General features: G+C 34.6%; 1 long non-coding RNA gene across 4 annotated transcripts; it reads left to right on the top strand.

The window, feature by feature from the left end:
* The first annotated feature begins 4471 nt into the window (after positions 1-4471).
* LOC147854270 (uncharacterized) lies at positions 4472-8490 on the top strand. 4 transcript variants are annotated; one of them, XR_015531000.1, is made up of 3 exons: positions 4472-6224; positions 6303-6362; positions 7851-8490. It is a non-coding gene; the product is annotated as an uncharacterized LOC147854270 (long non-coding RNA). The 4 variants fall into 4 exon arrangements; XR_015530998.1 differs by lacking the exon at positions 7851-8490 and adding an exon at positions 6680-7652; XR_015530997.1 differs by lacking the exon at positions 7851-8490 and adding an exon at positions 6675-7652.
* The last annotated feature ends 5275 nt before the right edge of the window (positions 8491-13765 follow it).

Raw genomic sequence — 13765 nt, 5'->3', positions numbered from 1 at the left:
TTTCTAATGATTAATTTATCATTTTCTTGAACAAACATGTTGATTTGCTTGGATCAACGCTTCATTAACTCAAAAAGCTCGAGTTTCTTGCTTCATTTTGGCATGATAATGTCACTACAAATTTGAGAAAGCCTTGGTGTTTGTATGTTCTTAGGTCCTACACAAGGTGACATAAAAATGATCTTGAGTAGTTACCATGTTGGAGATCCCTTGCGCCTACAACTTAACAAAAAACATTGCACCAATGGAATTAAGTTATTTCTCATTCCTAGATTGAGTTGTTGTGACCAAATAAAGATGCAATACCTTAGAATTGGTCACAAAAAATAGAATACGTGGGGAAATACCACACAAATGGACAACATTATGAACTCTTATGGAAGAATAGACGCTATGTATGATATATAAAAATGAAATAATCAACTTGCCCATACATATTTTCAATAAAGAAATCTACACAAGATCAAGCCTCCATTGTGGTGATAGGATTTTCAACATCTTGAGGTGTACATCCAAGATATGTAAATTAAAAGCTTTTATGATGTGGATAATCTTGTACCAATAATGATTTGGAGTTAGGACTAAGAAAACCTATCTTAACATATACTTGATTCTTGCATTTTATAGATAATGGAATTTTAACACTACTATGAAATACAATTTTTTTGTCTATGGTCAAAAGGTTATTGGCATTGGTTCCCACTTATGAATATTGATCCTATACCCTCACCATGAAGGGAAGCAGGTGGGTGGGTTTATTTTTGTCTCCCATATTCTTTGGCCTCGTCAAGAATGTAACCATTGTGGTTTTTTCCTAACTTATAGAAGTGAGATCAATATTTAACACATTGGCCATTTGATCAAGTATAACTAGATATCATAGTATAAGGACTACCAAACCAACTACACTAGTTTGTATCCCTTCTTTCTTACCCATTTCCTTGTGTTTGTGCAATTTTGACTAAATGTGGGCGGGTTTGCTATATCTTATGAGTCAACATTGCTACCTTTCTTTTGCACCGAAGCAATAACATCAATATTGAGACTATAAAAGGGGGAGATCATTAATTTAAAGGTTGCATATGGCCGAATGGTTTTAGCTCACTTGGTAAGGTTGTCCAACAAAGACTATAAGGTCATGCATTCAATTGCTACATTCTACGATGGCATCTTGTTAATCATGAAAATGTATAGTCTACATTTCCCAAAACAGTTTGTGTTGGTAGTCCACATTATAGTTATGAAAAACGAAATCAAATTTATACAAGGCTCTATTTGCTTAGGGTTTTGTGCAATCATTGTTTTGCCTTTGAAAAAGTAAATGGCAGTTGTGTAGTGATTCCCAAATGATCCATAATTGGGTCCTTTCAAGTAACCTAATTATGAGTATTGTTCTATCTATGTATAATTATGTCCCTTTTTGGTAATACGTATGTTAGATGACCAACATAGATTAAAAAATGGCAATTATATTCATAGTTATCAAAATGAATTTTACATGTGGAAACTCCACATTTATCCGATACAAGTATTTATCACATTTGAGTCTAAAAAAACCTACATTATGTTAATACTTTCTTGTAGAATCATGATTGTAATCACTTCTTCTTACTTTTTTTTAATAGGTTATAGAATTTCCCCTTCCTATGTGTATCAAGATGGAAAAGTAGGCAAACAATGAACGTTGTTGAGGTAATTAACTTAATGAATAGGAGATGACTAATTGATTGTAATGATACCTAACAATCGACAACGGTTCAGTTTGAACTGAACTGAACCACAAAACCGTGGCCTAACGGCTTAATGTTTTGAAAATGTGGTTAAAATGGTTTGATGGTTTAGGGTTGCCAATTGATTATTATTTCTAATATTTTTTTAAACAACCTTTTCCTTTTTAAGCTTAATTCTCACATTTTTTTAAAATATTTGATGTTTTAGGGTTGCCAATTGATTTTTTTAAAAATATTTTTTTAAACAACCTTTTCATTTTTTAGCTTAATTTTGACATTTTAAGGAAAAATCTTTAAATTTCTAAAAATTGGAAATTTGAAATAAGTGAAATTTTTTTAAGTTGAATTTTGGCCCAACTTAAAAACCAAAACCGAACCACGAAACCAAGGTTTTAACGATTTAATGGTTTAACGCTTTGGATTTTGTAATGGTTCGGTTAAAACGGTTTTGGTTTAAATGGTTTCGTGGTTTGGTTCGGTTCAAGTTTCAAAATTTTAAACGGTTCGGTTTTGACACTCGCGAATCGAATTGAATCATTGTAGGTTGTTAAATGATACCTTGGATATGTGACTCACTAATCCATCATCACAAGACTTTTATTAACTTTTTACTAATTCAAGCCCCGTCTCATGTATATAGTGTCATTTATAGTTGGTTATATGGTTTATTAGTGTTTTTTAAGACAAGTTCTTATCTTCGGCATATGAATATATATATATATATATATATATATATATATAGTGTTGTTATCAACTATGGTACAACACCTGTCTCCCCACTTCAATTAAACAATAATTAAGAGTTCTATTGTCTACATGCTTTAATGATGAGTGGCATAACGTGGAGTTGATTATTTTGGTTATCATTAAGGTTTTCTCAAGAGCTAGGCAATACCTAAGTTGGGGAGAGAAACCTCCATGACCTCACCTTCCCTTGATTAAGCATATGCATTGCAATGACATCAATAAATGTGGCTGAAGGAAAAACCTTTTTGATAAGAGATCCCATGTCTCCTTGAACTATGTTACGACTTTAGATGTAGTGAAAGATAAGGAAAAAACCATTAAAAGTATCGACATTCATGCAAAAGAATTGTTGAATGAAAGAGAAAACAAATGCATGTGGCAAATTTTGGAGAAATCGTAAAGTGAAACATGTAGAGAATTATTGTAACTTAACTATTATGGACTTTTATATCCGTTGTAAGAACTAATCTAAGGTAAGGCTCATACCTTTACTATTGAGTAAGCATGCATAACGATTAAGGAATTGACCATTTGCAATGCAAGAGATCTTCAAGCTTATATCAAGACCAAAATGCTCAAATACAGTGGAAAGGAAGTACATGTTTAGATAAGTGGTATCTTTGGAGTATGACACATAGTGGGAGAAAAGCAATATAAATGTTTAATCAAAGTTAAGTGCATAGGCTGAAAAGAATGATAAAGCTATGTATGTGAATACGATCTCTATGCCAAACCTGAGAAATGCAATTTCAATGGCAAAGCAAGTGGGATTCTAGGCATACATTATTTACATAAAGGTGTCTATATGCATCCAATATAGTTGCGAGAGTGTCGAGACTAATAGACTATCACAATTTGTCTACCATAATCAATAAATCTTGGGGTTTGTGGATTTTTTCTACAAATTCATTAGAAAATGCTAAAAAATATGGTGTGGTCTATCACGCAACTTACATAGAAGAACCATTTGATAAGTGCCCATTGTATGTAGCAGGGCCCCATGAAGACATCAACATCGGCGTAGGTACCACGCTAAGGGTAAGACTAAGAAAAAGGGGGATAGAATAAAATTGCTTCTAGAGCTTTAGGCCAAATGGCCACCCAAATGTAAACGGGGACCACCTTTTTTTGTAAGCGAGCTAAAAAAAGTCACTTTTGTGCTACCTACGAAAATGTACTTCACAACCACTTGGATTCAAGTCGAGTCTTGTTTATGTGCATAATGTCATCTCAACAAGAAAGCACAACCTCAAGAAAGTGTTTATGGGATGTGGCACTTAAACATCAGATAGTACTTGTATAACGTTAACTTTCACATAACAATCTGCAATGGTTCGGTTCAATTTGAAAGTGTCAAAACTAAACCGGTTTGAAACCAAACCATTTAAAAGTTTAGAAACTTGAACCGAACCGAACCATGAAACTAGTTAAATCGAAACCATTAAAAAAACCAAACCGTTAAACTATTAAACCATTAAACCGTTAAAACCAGGGTGTCGTGGTTCATTTTCGGTTTTCTCAAAATTTAAATTTTCAATTTGTAAAATTTTTCATTATTTCAAAATTTAAAGATTTTTCCTAAAATGTGAGAATTAGGCTTTAAAATGAAAAGGTTGTTTTAAAAAATTAAAAAAATTAAAAAACCGGCAAATTGTTTAAATCAAACCGGACCGTTCACCCCCCACACCAAAGCGTTAAAAAAAACTTGAACATGAACCGAACCGAACCGTTTAAACTGTTAAGCCGTTAAGCAACAGTTTTGCGGTTCAGTTCGGTTCAAACCGTTGCGAATGAAACCCTTTTCCCGGGATGTTCTTCTATGTAGGTGTGTGAGAAACATCACAAGCTCTATCTTTGGAGAGCCCATAAATTGGCCCAAATTGAGGCCACAAGCTCCAACTTTGGGTAAGATGTTTCTGTATGTGGCCCAATGATTGTTCAACTTTTGAATGACTTGTTTTATATTGGTTTGATTTTGTTGACAAGCATTTCATTTCTAGTTTCCAAAGATTCCATTTTACTCAATCTGACCGATTGTGCCAACCAATGCTTTTCATTTCTAATTCTAATTTACAAAAAAATGCCTGAGAAATTGTGCTCTTGACCTTGGGTAATATGTTTCTGTATGTGACTGAAATGATTGTTCTACGTTTCAATGATTTGTTTTATGTTGTTTGATTATTGACAAGCATTTCAGTGTTAGTCTCTAAAGATTCCATGTTGTTGGTGCTCAATCTTATCTCGAGTATGCTAACCAATACTTTTCATTTCATCTAATTCTGATTTACAAAAAATGCATGAGAAATATGCTCTTGACTGAAATGATTGTTCAACTTTTGCATGGCTTGTTTTATGCTGTCTGATTGTGTTGACAGGCATTTCATTATTAGTTTCTAAAGGTTCCATGTTGTTGGTGCTAAATCTGGCAAACCTATACTTTTCCTTTCATCTAATTCTGATTTACAAACAATGCATGAGAAACATGCTCTTTGACCTTGGGTGATATGTTTCTGTATGTGACTGAAATGATTGTTCAACTTTTGAATGACTCTTTTTTAAGTTGTTTGATTGTGTTGACAAGCATTTCATTGCTAGTTTTGAAAGGTTCCATGTTTGTTGGTGCTAAATCTGATCTCGAGTGTGCGAATCAAATTCGTTTTTAATGGATAGATCTTAAGAGTCAGGTTTTCGCAATTGAAGGTAATGGCTAGGATGGAATGGTCTATGCATGAAGCAAAGTGCAGGTATGTTCAGTGTTTATGGCTCATGGTTTAAATGTTGTTGTCTCTGCATTTCTAGGGTTAGTCCCTGATGGAGTTTATCGATTACCCCGGAGACCTGCATAAGAAAACTGAGCAATGGCTATTCCCATCAAGCAGCAACATATGAGGCAATTTATCATTGAGCCAACCATCTGAACTCATTGAACCTATTCCAGAAACACTTGGAAATCATGTTTTTATTTATTTTTACCTTGAAGGTGAACACAGTGTACATTCTTCCCTTCAGAAGGTAGGGATTCTTGTTCATGCGGTTCAGCTACGGCTTTTCCATTCATTTCCTACTCTCATGTGTATGCCAGAGTTGGATAGCAAATGAATGCGGATCCAATGATGATGAGGTCTTAGCAAGTAGTAAGTTTCATGCATATGCAACCACCTCCATACAATCTAGTGAGTGCTTGTGCTGCTGAAATTGTTGATGAGAGGATTTAAGTGGAAAATGTCGAGTCCAAGATGAACATCAGCATAAATTGCAGTAAAGATAATGGAAAGAGGAAATCGTGCGTAAAAAGATCTGCATGCACCACGGTTCATAAATTTCTATTTCTTTAGTCATTACCTTTAGCAATGCTTCGATTTACTTATCTCTGTTATGTGTGATCTTGTTTACTATCTCTGGTATTTTTTTTACTGTTCATGTAAGCTGGAAAGTGGTGGCACTGGAAGAGTGAAACCATTTGGAGTCGAAATAAGGAATGTGAAATATGATTGATTGTGGAAATTTTGGCAATCAAAGTGATCATCTGTATTAATGTATGGATACATGGATTTTGTGCAGGTATCCGACCCTAAATGTGATCTCAGTTTAGATTTGCACACACAGTTGAAGGTATAGAATGAATGATTGGTTTATGCATTTCGTTCGGCAGAAGCACAAGGACAATCGTGCGGATATCACAAAATCTTGTGTTCCGCAGATATGCTCGTATCATTCCAACATTGTTTATTGATGCATTATGTGGAGGTTTGTTGAATTTATGATTTGGATCAACTAATGGTTTCCTCTGTATGCCTTTGCCAATGCTGTGTACATACATTTCAGATAGATGGATGAGATATCATAGTTCATTTGCTCTTGACAAATGCTGAGGCTTCATGACAGGTAAACACAAGTCTTATTTGAGAGTCATACATGATTGCATTGGGTGTATTATTATATAAGTATTCTCCCAGGCATGTGAATGAAGGTGAAAATGGCGATGATGGTCATTGTGATTGATGTCCATGGTAATGTGAACCACCTCATAATGGTACCTCGGAAGTGTATTGCATTGATTAGGGCAGATACAAATGGAAGAGAAAAGCACAAATTGCACAAACAAGTGTATTGCATTGATTAGGGCAGATACAAATGAAAGAGAAAAACACAAATTGCACAAACTGTAGTTAATGTGAAGTGTATTGCATTGATTAGGGCAGATACCAATGGAAGAGAAAAGCACAATTTGCATAATTTGTAGATAATGGGCGGCACTACGCTACCAATAGTTGAACAAGACCAACCATACTTTGGAATCTTGGTATGATATATGCTCTTTTAGATACATGGTTTTTTTCACTTCCATCAAACCTCAAATATATGGATTGTTACACTGTTCTTTTTTGGGAGCTCATCTTGTTGCGGATTTTTTAGACTGAAACTTCAACTCGGCCTTAGTAGAAAAATCCGTAACAAGATGAGCTCCAGAAAGGCTAGTGTAACAAAGACAGGGGAGCCATATGCAAGCATGCATTGTGAAGCAATTATTGGTAAAAGGCCACCATTAATAAGGAATGTGATCATGACCAAAATCCATGCTTGCATTTGGGGAGGGATATATCTACATCCTGCGAGTGGTGGACCGCCATACTTTTGGGAGCTCATCTTGGTTTTTTAGCAAGAACTAAGGTGGTAAACTCATCGAGTTGGGAATTCTACAAGGAAGATGTGGTTTGAAGTAGCTCTAATAGAGTACAATCATCGATTGTAAGGGCGTGTGGAAATCAGAGCTATTGTAAGAGTAAAAATGGAGGAGAATTGATGGGTGGAAAGTTGAAACTTGATTAATTGCTAAGCTAGAACTCAAACAAAGACAAGGAGTTAGGAGACGACTCATTAAGACTAGTGTGAAGCTTGGAATAGAGACGAGAACCTAGAGAGAGCTCACGAAGACATGTGAGAAAATGACTTGGGGTTGGCAATGCTTAAGAGAAAAATTGATAAAGTGAGTATGCCAATCGACAATTTGATTGTGGGACGTGTGACATGGTAGATAAAAGATGATAGGATATTTGGGGTGAAATTGATTTATGCTAAATTTTGGGGGAATCTAAAGGGAAAACGTGTTGAGAGTTATTGTGACTTAACTCAAACGGACTTGTTTATATGAGCTAACAATTGAGAGTTATTGTAACTTAACCCTAATGGGCTTTTCTATGTATTGTAAGAATTTATATGAGCTAACAATTGAGAGTATGGTAACTTAACTCTAAAGGACTTACCTATGCATTATAAGAATTTATATGTCAAGCTAACAATTGCCATAAAGATGATATGTTATGGTTCTCATTCACATGTCTCCCCTCTTTACGATTAAAGATGTATGTGTAGGATGTAAGAAATTGGTCTCTCAAAAGACAAGAGAAAGGTTGAAATGCTCAAATGGATGGGAAAGGAAGCACATGCATGGATAAGTGAGATGTTTAATCATGTATTGCAACATGGCATGCCCGATTATTGGAGTACAAATTGGATCAAATGTTTGCGTAAAGGTGGAGATGTAAATAATTTATACAATTATCGAACCATCATGGTCAACTTGCTCATGGCAAAATTATTTGGATGTATGATGGAATCGAATGTAAGTGCATGGGCTAAAAAAAATGGTGAGAGAGCTTATGGACAAGTTGCCTTTCGGTAACACCATAGCACCATTAATCACTTTGTCACCCTTCAAGTATTAATGGAGAAAAGTCGCTTGAAAAGGAAGGGTTTAGATTTTTGCTTCGTAGACTTTAAGAAAGCTTTTGATGTGGTACCTCATAAACATCTTTCGAGGCGAATGGAGGAACTTGGAGTGTCAAGTGAATATATGCTATCAATTTCCCAAATATATAAAAATGTTATATGTTGTGTGTGTATGGGTGATACATTTTCAAAAACATTCAATATCACTATTGGTGGAACTATTCGTGTTAAGCAAGGATGCCCATTCTAACCAATTATATTTGGTTTATGCATTGATTAACTAGAACAAATGGTTGCCAAGTTTATAAAGAAAGAAAGCGTTGAAAAAGTTATTATTACAAATGTAGTCATCATGTTTTTGTTGTATGTGAACGATGTGGTGCTTTTCGCAAATAATTTAAGAGATGTGCAAAAGCTTATAAGGGCATTAAGCATTGGAAGATTTTTGCATACATATTAAAGTGTCAACAACTCTAAAACAAGGATTATATTAGTGAAGAACCAAGGGAAAAACTATGTATTATATACAATAATGAGCTACTTGAAATTGTGGAAAGCTTTGAATACATTGGCCTTGAGGTTCCATCAAATTAGAGATGGAATGAATGTGCTACCTTTTACGTAAAGGCAAGAAAGAGAGCATATTATGCATTTGAGAACACATGCAATAGTGGAGAAACTAAGTGTTAGATTCTTAAAACATTTGGAAAGGGAAAAATGTGTTCCTTTTTTTCCCTTTTTTGTAATTTTTTTCAAGAGTGTGTCGTTTCACCGATTGTAAACGCTTCAATGTTCTCCAAGGAGGCCATTCCAAAGCCTCCGCAATAATTCATGCTCTACCATTTAGTTTTAACATAAGAGATGCAAAGCTTCAACAATGGCATGCATTAGATCATATCAAGGCTTTATGTGATGATGAAGGGAACATCAAGGTAAAAAACGCTATCAAAAACCCTTATAACGCTTATGACAATAGCCTATTACAATTTGATTTAATTATCCGGAGCGGCAAGGCTAGATTAATTTCACAACAAGATTATACCTCCAATAATGTTGCTTCTAATCATAGGCATCACCAGTCCATGAATCTATCGACGTCATTATGCTCACAAAATGGCATTCAATCCAATGATTCAACGATTGGTCTGTTATCTGCATTTAACAACCGTGTTATCTCCCTCGATGTTATTAACACAATGTTGAGAACACGCGTTGTATCATGTTTCTGGTTTTCTCTTCAACCTAATGATCCAAATCATTGGTCACAAGAGGTTCCAAAACCATACTTGAGAATAAGGTATTCACTAGATAAACGTAAACATTTTGATTTATTTGTATATGTGAATTAATCTTTGTGCATATGCAATAGAAATCACAATCAATTTTCTTAGTGATACACCCAATATGATTTATTTATGTATGTGAGTTAATCGTTTGCAATGTGCATATGCAGTAAAAATCACATCAGTTTTCTCATTGATACACCTAATCTAGTTTATTAATGTATTTGAATTAATCTTGTGCATATGCATTAAAAATCGCAATCAATTTTCTCTGTGATACATCCAATCTGATTTACTTATGTATGTGAGTTAATCTTGTGTATATGTAGTACAAATCACAATAAATTTTCTCAATGTTAAACCCAATCTAACTTATTTATGTATGTGAATTAGTCTTATGCATATGCATAAGTACGGTGCATATGTATTATTTTTTCCAACTTTGAGATGATTTAGCATACACGTTTGATTGAATCATTCTCGAATGTGAGTGCACGTATGGTACGTATGGTTCATTTTATGGTTGCACCTAATTAGAAAACCATATTCTTTGTCAAACAGGGAAACCACAAATAGTGATACATGTTTGATTAGTAAAGTTGTCGGCCATCCGATCCATTGCTTCCCAACGACATAGCTCACACACAATGCGATGTAAGACAAGGAGTTGGGGCACAAGTGATGAGAGTAGTCAATTATTCACACTTTGCCCGAAACAAGTTTGGGAGTTTGAGTATCACACTTTGATATAATGCTTTGTGTTTAACCACATTTGACTATGCTTTTTGCATAACTTAAACCAAACCCAATCCTTGCACAAATTCCTCTCACAATCACAATGTGCACTCTCGATTGCAACATTAATTAGTAAAGTTCTTGAAAATCGAGAATTGTTGCTCACTTTCACATTTATTACTTGAAAATGTAACATCTTTGAACTCATAGGTCATATGTGACCTCCGAAAATGATAATACAATCTCTTTCTCTCGCACACACATTCATTCTTTTCACATAGAGAGTTTTTTCTAAAGAGTAGTAATCCCCCTTCTTAGGAAGGAGCCATATGCAAGATGATATATTTATATGGTCCCATAGGTCGAAATCGGTCTCCTCATGGGTTATAAAACATCTATTCTATTCTCACACGCACACGCACATACATAACACAAATCTTATTTAATCTAGTTGGTTGTATATAACTAAATCTATTAGCTCTTTACAAATATTACCTCATGTAGTCAAAGTAATGTTCATTGTATATATTTTTGGACAATTCATCGGCGATGAGAAGAAATGGCATCGATATTTGGCAACTATTTGATCCGGAGCAAAATAGGGTAGTTTAAGGTTTTAAATATATTTGAATGATGTGCTATCAAGATCAAGGTACATGCAATATTACTTGACGTGTGATCAAAGCATAACCACGACGTATTGTTTATTAGTTAGGGAGCATGGAAATTTGAAAAGAAATGCTAAGCTCCAACATGATGTCGGTAACATCAATGGAGGAATATATTACGTTACTTGATGTTCAACTTGTGGCTCCTCTTTAGTGTGTTATATTCAAGCTTAACTCTATTACAAGTACTCTTTATACCTTTTTGTCACTTGTTGATATATATATTTAATATAGCAATATTGAAGGATACCTAGTTTTCATCATATTTAAAAGCTTATGATTTTGAGACTCGGCGATATATCACTATCCCACACCACGGTGCACATTAAAGGATCCACTTTAGGTTTGGATCTGGATGTATCTATATCCCATTTTTTTGTGGCTTACAATGTAGTGTATAATTTATTATTGTTGCACTAATCAAGAAGAAATAATAGTCTCATAAGATATATAGTCTTAATTATATTACAAGTTTATGCGGTTTCAAGGTCAATAGGGATCCTTGTGTCTTGAATACATTTGAAATTGATAGTTTGCGGAAATGTAATGTTATGGAGGAAAGTTGGACTTGGTGTACCCATTGCCTTCGGGTCCTATCCCTCTCCGTTTCTCTAGCTCTATGAGTATGTTTAATGTCGTTATTATCTCAAGTTGTGCGTTGATGATAATAATGCACAATCAATGCACAAACTTGTATTCATTTAACTGCAAGTTATGTAAATCCAATTGAATAAGATGCTATATAATCTACACAAATCTTATCATTTCCTTAAAAAAAATCATTTAAAAGACACGGCCTCATAAGATGGTTACACCTCAGCAAATGCCACAATATACTACTAATAGTGGTAAATTCAAACACGTGCTCTCGTAATTATATGCTCAACGAGGAAAGCGTGAAATGCTACAAGTAATATTTTTTCGTTTTTTAGCATTGACTTTGGTAGAACATTGATCCAAATATTAGTTAGCATCACTTTTTTATATTTAAAGGCGAATCGGTCATTTGTCCCACTTTTTTTTTATCTTCTTTCATTTGTCCCACCTTTTTTTATCGTCTTTTCGCCTATGGATTTTATCAAAGTTGTGGACAACGTTGGAAACATAGAGTATTGCAGACCTCCTTTCTTTCCTAGCTTGTATTTTTACTACGAACTTCCAAAGGATTTCATGACAATGTCGTAATCGACCATTATTATTTTTGTAAATGCATGAAACATCTATGTATATGTGTGTGCGTGCATGCATGCGTGTGTGTGTTTGCTTTCTTGAAGAGTATTGTTTGACTCAAGGCCTTGGAAGTTCATGATTTTGTGTCATGTGTCATAATATATTCTCCTACACGTGATAGTTATATCTTTGACATGTTGGTCATTGCATAATCTACTATAAACAGACAATTACATGCAATTGACATGAGACTTGCTTCCGTGATTTTTGAATCACTTCCTATCTTATTTTATCGAGAACAAGAATACAACTAACTACCAACAATGAAAGTTTTATATTTCCGTATGCGCCACCAACCACAACATGACTTTCTTATGCCTTTCAAGTGCAAGGAGTGTACAATTGGGATGTAAGCTCATCGCGATAATTTCATTTCTCTTTTACTTAGATTTTGATTCCTGTAAAGCAATTTTAAAAGCACGCAATTAAACTCTTTCTACTTTTGCTTTTCTTTTACATCGGTATGCGCATCTCAATGCATTGGTAATATGATGGCAAATTGTATGTTGTTCAGGGAGTTTGTATATGATAGCTACAAGGAGTATATTGCAATCACTTCTTTACACAATTCGTTGCGGTAGTGGGTGCACCATGACATGTAAAATACCATCCACATGAAGGGGAATCCTCAAACTCAAAGATAAAAACAAGACATTACATGATAATGCATTGACTTTGAGCATTATAGAAAAGACTTTGGGTGTGAAATTATATTCCACAAACAATCCATGCACGTTACTTTTGGGAATGCTTGTGTCGTGCATCATTGAAGATGTGGATTTGAGGGTTGGGCAAATGTCATGTTCATGATGGAAGCAAATTTAGAATTTGTTCAAGGTAGAACCTTAGTGGTTAAGCCATGTTTTTATTATCATGTGACATTGGATTTTAGAGTGCCCTTCCTACCTTTCCCGTCCCTAAAACAAGATAAACTAACGAGTTCGACTCCACCAGTTTTACAATTTCCTTCAAGTTGTGCATGTGTTGTTTTCATAAGTTAATCTATTAAGAGTTATCACTCATTTAAATACCATGGATCTCATCTATCATTTTCTCTCACCTCCCATCTCCTATCTTTTGTTTTTGCAACTATCATGCGCATTTTGTTTTGTCAACAACTCACCATTGGTGCAATCACACATTGTGTACATGCAAGAGAGTATTGGTTTAACATCTCTCTCTCTCTATATATATATATATATCAATTGCTTCATTTACATATTTGGTAAGAATACTATGGCTTCACATATCCCTGCACCGTGATTATTTCATTTATATTACAATTTCGTGCACAATCTAATAATAGATGACATTGGTTATGAGGACCAAGAGAGCATGCCCTAATTGTCAACCATTCTTTCTCAAGATGCAATGAATTTTAGAGGTTAACTCTCATGGATCATATACTATAACATTGCATATCTAATTTTCTACAACTTATCCTCACGAGCCATAATTTGGTTTGTCACTTTTACATCACGTCCTCTCTTTGAATCCATTCGGTGTTTGATAAGCCATTATTGTATCCCAAGGAGGCCATTAGCCAATTGATGGCATACCTAGAGAAGATACCTTATTTCTAAAGTCTAAGGTGAAATATGAGGTGGTTAACCTTTGCTTTATGATCAGGCGAAACTTTTTT

The sequence above is a fragment of the Azolla caroliniana genome, unplaced genomic scaffold, assembly GCF_043228905.1.
Source record: "Azolla caroliniana isolate FFs.n. ecotype wild unplaced genomic scaffold, voAzoCaro1.0.p SCAF_15, whole genome shotgun sequence".
NCBI classification, from domain to species: domain Eukaryota; kingdom Viridiplantae; phylum Streptophyta; class Polypodiopsida; order Salviniales; family Salviniaceae; genus Azolla; species Azolla caroliniana.
Note: the sequence above shows the minus strand (reverse complement) of the source record. Positions and strands in the feature narration are given on the sequence as shown.